General features: G+C 40.4%; 1 long non-coding RNA gene across 1 annotated transcript; it reads right to left on the bottom strand.

Annotated features, from left to right (window-relative positions):
• Positions 1-546: 546 nt before the first annotated feature.
• LOC112450789 lies at positions 547-7,923 on the bottom strand. The gene is made up of 3 exons (XR_003039485.2): positions 6,745-7,923; positions 6,558-6,670; positions 547-1,191 (listed from the first exon to the last, which is right to left on the bottom strand). It is a non-coding gene; the product is annotated as an uncharacterized LOC112450789 (long non-coding RNA).
• Positions 7,924-9,977: the final 2,054 nt, after the last annotated feature.

Here is a 9,977-nt window from a genome sequence, read left to right on the forward strand (position 1 = left end):
GACGAGTCAGAAAACCAGTAGGTTTTGCTAATAGTTGTGCTCAGTGACCAGTCTAACTACTATTAGTAATAAAAATTAATAACAATGGATTTCTCTGCATTCAAACACTGTAGCAACATGTCCACTGATTGAGGTTGGACAGTAGTGTGTGCGCAACTAGATCACTGAGATACAAATCGATATTAGTAAAAATAAAGAGTTTATTCCTGCAGCTACATCACTTTTTATGCATTGGTCAGCCATATTGTATCATGAGGTTGGGGCTAGTTTGGAATCTCTGACTTTCCCAGTCAGAATTCCAACTTTGGAGGGCATTCCAGTTGATTTTTCTGTCTTGGAAATTTGGACTTCGGAGAACAATTGGGATGCAGCATTAGGCTCTTAAATTACACTGCAGTCCACTTGCCAAGTTTCAGCATGTGTTGAGTTTGGAGTAATAATCTGTGTCATACCAACTCACCACATAAACAACAGTAAAATAAAACATCAACAAACAATTAGGCTAAATATCAGGGTACAAGTTTATTGAATGTTACAGTTTGGCTGTGCATAATTAGCTGTGTGCTGACATTGTCAAGTGAAAGTGACAGAAGGGAAAGCTGAGATCAGTAGGCTTATTATCTGATGTAAAAAGTAAAGTAATCTGGGCCAAATGGGGGGAAAAGAAGTGTTTTTAAACATACCGGCCAAATTTAAGGTGCTTTTCAGAAAATGTGGTGCAAATAAAACAACCCAACATTGTGGCAAAGTGTAATAAACTTCACAAGTAAAAATGACTTTGTGAAACATTTCCCTCGAGTGCTGGAGATGATTTGTTCGGGGGACTTTTCACCCCATGAGTCATATGTTGGACAAGACATTTTGAGGTCTTCTGGCACAACAGCGCAGTAGTCAGAGCTGTTGCGTCACAGTGAGAAGGTGCAGGATCTCCTCCCACGTGGGGCCTTTCTGTGTGGTGTTTACATGTTCTCCCCATGCATTTGTGCGTTTCCTCCAGATACTCCAATTTCCTCCCACAGACCAAAAGCATGTATGCTAGGTTAATTGGTAACTCTAAATTGTCCCTAGGTGTAATTCAGCGTGTGAGTAGTTATCTCATTTGTCTCTGTGTGTCCCTGTGATGGACTTGCGGCCTGTCCAGGGTGTCCCCCGCCTCTCGCACAGTGACTGCTGGAGATGGGCACCAGCTTCCTGTGACCATGAACGGAAAAGCAGGTAAAAAAAGATGGATGGATGGTATCTTTAGGTTCAGTTTACATACTTAGAGGAACCAGATCAGAAATTTTGTTGTGAACTTATTTTCAGCTTGTAAAAAGTGCTATTTTAGTGTATTTTCTCAAATAACTTTTTACTTTTATTTTTATAGATTTATATCCAGGGGGTTCACCAATGGGGGTTCTTGACCCCCCTTGGTAGATCGCCCTGTGAATGCTCAGCCCCCTACTTTTTCCTCCTACTCCTGAAACTTTTGAACCCGTTGTATGTCAACATTATTTAACTTATTGACAAATCCAGAGTTTATGTAAATAAATAAAACTCTTTTTAGAAATCTAACTTTGTGCACAAAACATTCTGCTCTTGTTTCCACGTTGAATCACGTTTGTGTGTATTGGATGATTTAAATATTTGTGTGACAGTCAGTGTTCTTTTCTGTGTTTGCTGACAGGAAATGTAAGCCTCTATTTATTATCAGTGCTTGCCATTGAACCGTCGTGCTTCTGTTTAAGCACAATATGTGGCAATCCACGAGCAGTCACCTTAGTGTGTGTGTGGGTTGAGGTGACTTTGTTTTTGTTTGCACGTGTGCTGCTGACCTGTGGGAGTCTGAAAGTCGGGAGCTTCTGCCCCACGCCGTGACACCCACTGTTGATGTTACGGTGACTCTCACCTCCTTTAACCTTTTATCCTTCGCTCTTTTCTCTTTTATTTTTCTGCCTTTCCCCCTGTTTCTCTAACAAAACTCTTTTTATTTTTCCCTACTATTTTTTTTCATCCTAATCTCCTTTGCTTCCTTTGTTTTTCACTTCATCCCCCCTCCGTTCTTTTGCTGATGATCACTGAAGTACATTCCTGATAAACTTTGGCCTTCTCGCTTTCATCTCCAACCATCGTCAAACAAAAGCAATAAAAGACAAACACAACTGAACTGACAGGGAGTCAGATCAAATCTTTTTTTTTTTATCGTAAATGTTTATTCAGGCACTGGCAGATTCTGACAGACTGACCTCATCAGTCTCACACACACACACACACACACACACACACACACGCTTATGTATCAACAACACACCTTTTACAGGAATCAGATTGACATTTAGGTCACTTTTCACATCTGTTCTACATAAACATTCCTATAATTCTATTATATATATAATTTGCGAGAGGACTCCGCTCGACTAAAACACAAATGCACACTCAACAACACAACTGTGTTTTCCAACTTCACACAGCTTCATTATTATGAAGGCACAAGCTGTGGTGAACTCAGTGAACCAGAAAACAATTGGCTCATACATCCTGCTGGCTTCCTCTGTAGTGAGGCAGGCTGCTATCACTACTACTCTCCTCCAACACACACTCTCAAACACACATGCAAAGACTGCAAAAGGGTGACAAGCCCCCGTGTCTTCCTGCTATCCTGTTTTCTAGCCAGAGTTTATTTTGGTCATGTGCCTGCTCCGTACAGGAAGTGCTTTTCTCATTACGTCTATGTGTATGTGTCTGTCTGTTTGGAATATTCAGGAGAAAGTTCATGTCCAACATATTGGAAACTTGTTGTCGTGAACTCATTCTTTAGAATGATTGCTACAACAAGTTCAAGAAACACTCACAGGCATCAATGACCAACTTAAAGTCATAGCTCGTCTTATTTAAATTCTGAACGTACTGATAAGCTAACAGCTGGAACAAGTGAGGCTAAGAACAAAATGAATTGCCAACGTAATAAAACGACTCCAATTTAAAAACTTTAATAGCTGTTGATGAAAACGCCATTCTGTAAATTGCACGGCTATCAAATTTTGCAATACATAGTTAGTTGCATGGAATTCTGTGGTTATTTGCGAACACAAATGCCAGCAGTGTTAGCTAGCTGCAACACTTCCTGTTCAGCCCGGGGCACTTCCTGCAGGAATATCAAGAAATTTCTGCCATAGAAACTTTTGATACAAAGGGGTTTTTAAAATAAAATTTTCATTAACTCCTTTAAAATCTTTGAACTTTGAGATCAATCCCTTTTTTTGCTTCCCCTGCTCAGACTAGCCATTAGCTCGTCAATCTAGTCAGATCATTGAAAAAGTCATCTACAATGTTTAAAGAGAATAATTGTTTATAACTTTTCCACTGAATCCAACTTCAAAAGATCTGAACAACCCCTTTTATACAATACTTATTTAATGAAAAGTGACAAATTAAAATTCTAAAGAAGTAGTACTGAAACGGTATTTCTGCAGAATACAAATCGATTGTTGGTTTGGTTTTATGTCTGTACGTATGTTGTTGTGCAGGTCATATGATCAAAAGTGCTTTGAAAGAAGCCAACGACCGTCTTATATTCTTGGGTTTGTTCTGCAGGATCCCATCAGGTAATTGTCCAAAGGCGGGGCACACATAAAACTGATCATAGTCCATTAGAGGCATCTAAATTTTGGTAAACTCAATTTCAACCTGGCAATTTAGCAGCTGTAGTATCCACTTCTGTGTTAACCTCTCTTGTATTATTGAAGCAGCTTCCATAAAGGCGTAGTTTGGTCCCTATGATCAAACTCCAACTAACTAAATCACTTAAAAAAATGTGCTTATGTGGTTGCATTAGTGTTCGTATTGAATTAAAATGACTAACACACTCACACTGAAACCCTTCTGTCTTTTTAACATGACTCGGCACTTAGTCAATGTGGAGAATGATTCATTCTCAGAGCACCACAGTTTGTGTTTGTTTGATGCCCTTTTCTTTCTTTTTAAACCTCAATGACTCACTGTGCTTAATTAGCGGTGAGAGCCCTGAATAGAAGTTTTTTTATTATTTTTTTTATGTAAAAAACACACAATGCTGTTAACCTAGTGTTTATCACAAACGAAGACCACGGACCAGAATGTTCTATCCCTGGTCGTAAAGACTAAGCAGATTTGCCATAATGGCACACATTAAGTTTTGCGTGCACTGTGAAGTGGTTTCACACTCTGTACTTGATACTGTACTACAGTGCATTTGTCAACATTTTGTGCAGTACTAATGAACACGAGCATGACTTCTCTAACAATACTCAGGTCTGTACAGCCATTTTGGAAGAAGAGTTGTTGAATTTCAACTGGATAAACAAAGAAAACCCCCTCAAGATTACTGCGAAGTTAGCTTGATGACGTACCATTTGTTTATACAAATTAAAATCCTTGAATTTAAGTTTAGGAGCACATGCTTTGTCTCACATTGCCAATCTGCTCAACCTGTTTTACTTCTCTATTCTTTGTTTGTCTAAAGCCTGGTTTGACCGCTCTCAGGCTTACGAATCATTTCTCAAACCAAAAGCAACAACACAGCACCAGTCGAAGCAGGGGTTTGTTTTGGCATGACCCCCATAAAACAGGAAGAGCAGCAGTGCAGAATCTGTGAGCAGGTCCATTTCTATATTCATCTATACAACTGAAAGCCAAGAAAGTACAATCACCTTCAAAAATTGCTTAGATAGGATAAAATTTTGTAGTTCCTTTTTGCATGAAGTGAATACTTCCTGTTCTTGACTCCGTTTCTTCTACTGCTACGTAGTGAAATTCCTTCAGTAGTGACACATATTGTTTAAGGAGAACTGCAATGACTACCACACATCTGATGTGCTCAACACCTCTTTTTGTGTGAAAATTAGCTTGGGGCACCATTATTATTACAGCTCAAGACCTGATTTATTCTTTGCCCATTTTGCTGTACACTCAACCAAGTAGCCAGACATAAATTTAGGCATCTTTACTTGTTCGTTAACGCCTCCCGGGTCCGTCGGTGGACCAGCGTTTACAGCCCAGATGTTTTTGACCTTGCTGTTTGTGCGTGCTGCAGTAAACTCTTTCATTTAAAGAGAAGACCCCAAAGACACAAAAGATTGAGTCGAACCACGAGCAGAAGTAGACGCCTATCTGGTCTTTCGTCACCATTTCCTGTGACCCACCCACTTTTTCTCACTGGCCATTGATAACATGTGTTTGCAGATGGATCTGTAATCAGTTCCCAGTACTTGATTATGTTCGGATTTGGCTCCAGAAATTCTTTGATAGACTGAGGTCAGATTGGGTCTGTTCCCTTCAAACACTAACAGATTTTTGTGTCACCTAGCCATGCCGATGGTCCCCAACTAGTACAGACTGGTGAAGACTTTGCCCAACCAGGGATTGTGGGTAAAATCTGGCAAAAAGCTGTCTAGTCTGTCCTCAGCTTAAGGGAGATTTGCTGATATTTACATTTGGATAATTTATCACTCAGTGATCACAAGGAGACAAACTGTGCCAGATTCCTGGTGAGAAATGACTAACTTTGTTTCTTCTACTTGTCTTTTGAATAGAAAGTTGACAAACCAGGGCTTTATCCCCACATACTAGCCTTGAGCTAAAACAGGCTGATGGAAAAATAACATGTACACAAGCACATTCATGTCGTAAAGGGCTTACAGATAAGAATGTTCATTGCCTTATCCTTTAGCATTTTTACACCCTTTTGACTTTCAGAAACCAGTCAAGAAGCTGGGACCTTCCTACATTAACCATCATTATTCCTTATTCCCTGGTTTCTCTTTTCCAAATCTTTTTCTATCCCTTCTCCACCCATCCTTCTATTTCAATTCTAGTCTTCAAGAAATGTTTCACTGTCATGGCATGGCACTTTGCATGTGGTCAGATGTTGACACTGACACAACTGAAGAGGTTTGAAGAGTCAAAATGAGTCTTCTTTGTACCTAAAACAAAAGCAGCAGCCAAGGCTGAAGTACTTCAGTGTACAATTTGCTTTAAAGTTTGTACTGATTCTACACATCCTACCATTTCAGATGTTTAGATTCAAGCCAAGTTAAAATTAAACATTCCCATTCATATCTGTCTGACTGAATTTGATTTGGTAACTATTATGGTGATGTAAGCATGCTTGGATATGCATTGATGGGTTGTAAATGCTCACAAACTGGGTGTTTTGGCAGGAGGCACAAGACAAATTCTCGGCAATCTGGGTTTAGGCTATATCGCGCATGAGCTCCTGTTTCGACAGTTGCTGTGGGACGTAACTATTCAGGGGGAAATACTGGTGTGAGACACTCAGGCTTAGCTGCTCCATGGTTGGGCAGTCAGTGGTGCGCTGACCTCATGCCATCCTCCATTTCCTGTTTTCCCCAGAGCCTCTGTCAGTACTGGCAACTGGGGGGCTACTGTATTTGTGCAATTATATATAGATGCATTTAAAACACTTCTTACTTATGGGTAAAAATAGATACCTTCAGTCGTCACGTCATCAACTTTAAAAATAATTTTAGACTACCAGTTTTTTCATAGCTTTTTCCATTTGTAGTTGCCTACACACTCACCTTCGTCACATCTTGTTCCTTCTTTGACAATGAGTTGGACCATAAATGGAGAACATGACGCTAAGGGAGGCTATAATTAGGCAGTGGAAGTTCTTGATGTGCATCTCCTCCCTCTGTGAGATAAAGAAAAACAATTAGAGTGACTGATGAACAAAGGAGTAGCAACGATGTAAATGGCTTTACTCACTTGATGTGTGTTTAATTGACGTGCTGCAAGACCTTGCTGTCATCTTGCACATTCTATGGGACTTTCTAGTGGAATCACTTTTGTTTTCGTGAAGCGAGGGGGTCAGAAGGCCACCGAGGTCAGCTGAAAGTTCAACCGGTACATACCCACCAACCCATGCACACAAAAACAGGCTCGCTCTGAGCTTGTTCCTGTTGTCGCCTGCGTTCACCTTGTGACACATTTGACATGTTTTCCTTCTTTTTGGGTTTCAACACTCCTCGGTTACAAATATAGATGGTCAGTGAAGTCTTGCACAAACCCAAGCATAGACTGAACAGGGTGTCCTGTGAAGTAAACATTTCCCGGTCTTGTCACAGCCCAAATTTCCCTGCTTATGCAACAGAACATTAACACGCAAATGAAGAACACAGCACGATTTCAGGGTCTTCAGCTTACCTTGGAGAGGCGCCCTTCTGATTGTAATCAGCTGCTTTTGCTTTTTTTTTTTGCACTGTGCTTTCTGATGATGCCGTCAGCACCATCAATGTCAGATCACTCAAGGAAAGTGAATGTAATGTGGCTCAGACTTTTTCAGCAGCCTTGAGGTTTAACTGTTCAGAATGAGGAACTCAGCTAAGTTAAGTGAAGTTAAAAAAAACAAAACAAACAAAAGAAACATTTCAGTTATAATTGTAAAATGTTGCGTTTTAAACTAAAAAGCAGTTAAATCAGCTGAGTTTATTGACAAGTCATGGGTCAAACCAGCATTTTTAGGTAGTTTGATGATCTTTACAGTCAAAGTAGAAAAAAAACAGCTCAAGAACACACTGTTATAGCATGAGCAAAGTAAAAAACAAAACAAAAACGGTAACAGCATGAGGTTACCCACTTACCAAAAGTTCACATGAAGAAATAAGGCTGGGAAGCAAGTCACAGGGAACAAGACAATCAGGCAACAAGTTACTTACTGTGACTGGGAAAACACAAGCACATGTTGAGTAATGACAATGAACAGCCAGGTGTGTGGAAACAGAGCAAAGACTGGAAGTAAATTGGCAAATAAGTCTTTGAAATGAAGTAGGAAATGACATAATTTCATCAGCCTAGACAGTCCTGTTTAAAAGCAGAGAAATTAAAGTTCCCAATATACTGCATGGACAGTCCATTAAGTTAATGTTAAAAAGCAGGCTTATTTGATTCCTGCATGTTGGACTCTGGAAATTAGGAAATTTAAATCCTAAAAAGTTGAGCTAAAAAGTAAGTTTGTTGGTTTTTTTTTATGATGAGCATGCATCCTACACTCTAAGCAAGAATTTGCTGCAAATATGGGCATTTCTTCTGTAGAAAATCTCCATCTTGAAACATTCACTAATTTAATCAAAGATGCTGTAACACATACTTGCATACATACAGTGTAGAAACCATCAAACATCTATAGGTGTCACTTGCCCTTGAAGCTAAAAGACTCATAAAAGCATCTGAATAGCAAATTTAAAGTACACATTTAGTTCCACAAATAGCGCATTCATGGAGCACTATGAGTAGGCGGTCCTGATGAAAAGCTTGAATTTCTCGTTTTAGAAAGCACAATCACGGTTTCTATTTAAGTGGCTCTGAGTGACTGCAGCGGATCAAAAATAGCTCTCGCTTTTGTTGAGGCGTCCTTGTGAAAGATTCTGACTCAGCGCCTGTGAAGCTCTAAGAGCTGCAGTTGGAAAAAGTCAGCTCGGTATTTAAAAAATGCTCTGGAGATGTCAAGTAAGGTAAGAAAAAATAAATGATACAAACATTAAAGGTGGCCAAATTTTGCATAAATATTCAGTGAATTTTACCCACAGTAGTAGGTTTTACATCCTGTTTACCCTCAGTAATGCCTGGCAGGGAGGCAGCAGCTTTACTGGAATACATCCTTTGAATAAAATGGGCCTTTTTGCTGTTTATTCTGGTATAAGGTTGATTTTTACTCACCGGGTGAATATGTGGACTAAAGGTGGGAGGTCAGTAGTTTGAACTGATAAGAACCTTTAAAAAAACAAAACGACTTAAATATTGGCGCACATTTTGTAATTTTGAAATTTTTGCAAGCCAGCCTATGTCGTAACCTCTGTAACATGAAGGAACACCCCTTTTCTATGACCTCTGACCTCCGGTCATCTTTCAGTAACTGTTCTCTCTGAAGTTCACTCTGACCTGACTGAATCTCGATTGTTTTGGGACACGTGTATGCACTTGTGGACGTCTGATCAGTTATTCACAGATCGTTTACACGCTTTCCTAAGGCTTGTGAAGAAAAACATGATTCATCGCTGAAATGAGATGCACTATATTGCAAAAGGTTTTCGCTCCCCTCCCTTCACACACATGAGTTTAAGTGACATCCCATTCTTAATCCATAGGGTTTATTATGATATTGGCCCACCCTTTGCAGCTTCAGCTCTTCTGGGAAGGCTTTCCACAATGTCTAGGCGTGGATTTATTGGAAATCTTGACCATTTCTCCAGAAGCACATTAGTGAGGTCAGACACTGATGTTGGACAGAAGGTCTGGCTCACAGTCTCCGCTCTAATTCATCCCAAAGACGTTTTTTATCAGGTTGAGGTCAGGACTCTGTGCAGGTCAGTCAAGTTCTTCCACACCAAACTTGCTCATCCATGTCTTTATGGACCTTGCTTTGTGTACTGGTTCGCAGTCATGTTGGAACAGGGAGGGATCATCACCAACCTATTCCCACAAAGTTGGGTGCTGAAGAATTAAGAGTTCCTTTCACTGGAACTAAGAGCCTAACTCCTATAAAAAAAAAAACCCACACCATAATCCACCCTCCACCAAACTTTACACTTGGCTCCATGCAGTCAGATAGGTACCGATCTCCTGGCAGCAGCCAAACCCAGACTCATCCAGAGAAGCGTGATCCGTCCCTCCAGAGGACACGTCTCCACTGCTCTACAGCCCAGTGGCGGCGGTCTTTACTCCACTGCATCCAACTCTTTGCTCTTGGTGATGGAAGGCTTGGATGCAGCTGCTCGGCCATGGAAATCCATTACATGAAGCTCTCTGTACACTGTCCCTCGAGCTAATCTGAAGACCACATGAAGTTTGGAGGTCTGTAGCTGTTGACTCTGCAGAACGTTGGTGACCTCTGTGCCTCAGCTTCCTCTGAGCCCACTCTTGGGTTTTACATGGCTGAGTTGCTGTCGTTCCCAATCGCTTCTTCTTTGTTATAAAACCACTAACAGCTGACTGGAATATTT

Source organism: Kryptolebias marmoratus, linkage group LG18 (assembly GCF_001649575.2).
Source record: "Kryptolebias marmoratus isolate JLee-2015 linkage group LG18, ASM164957v2, whole genome shotgun sequence".
NCBI classification, from domain to species: domain Eukaryota; kingdom Metazoa; phylum Chordata; class Actinopteri; order Cyprinodontiformes; family Rivulidae; genus Kryptolebias; species Kryptolebias marmoratus.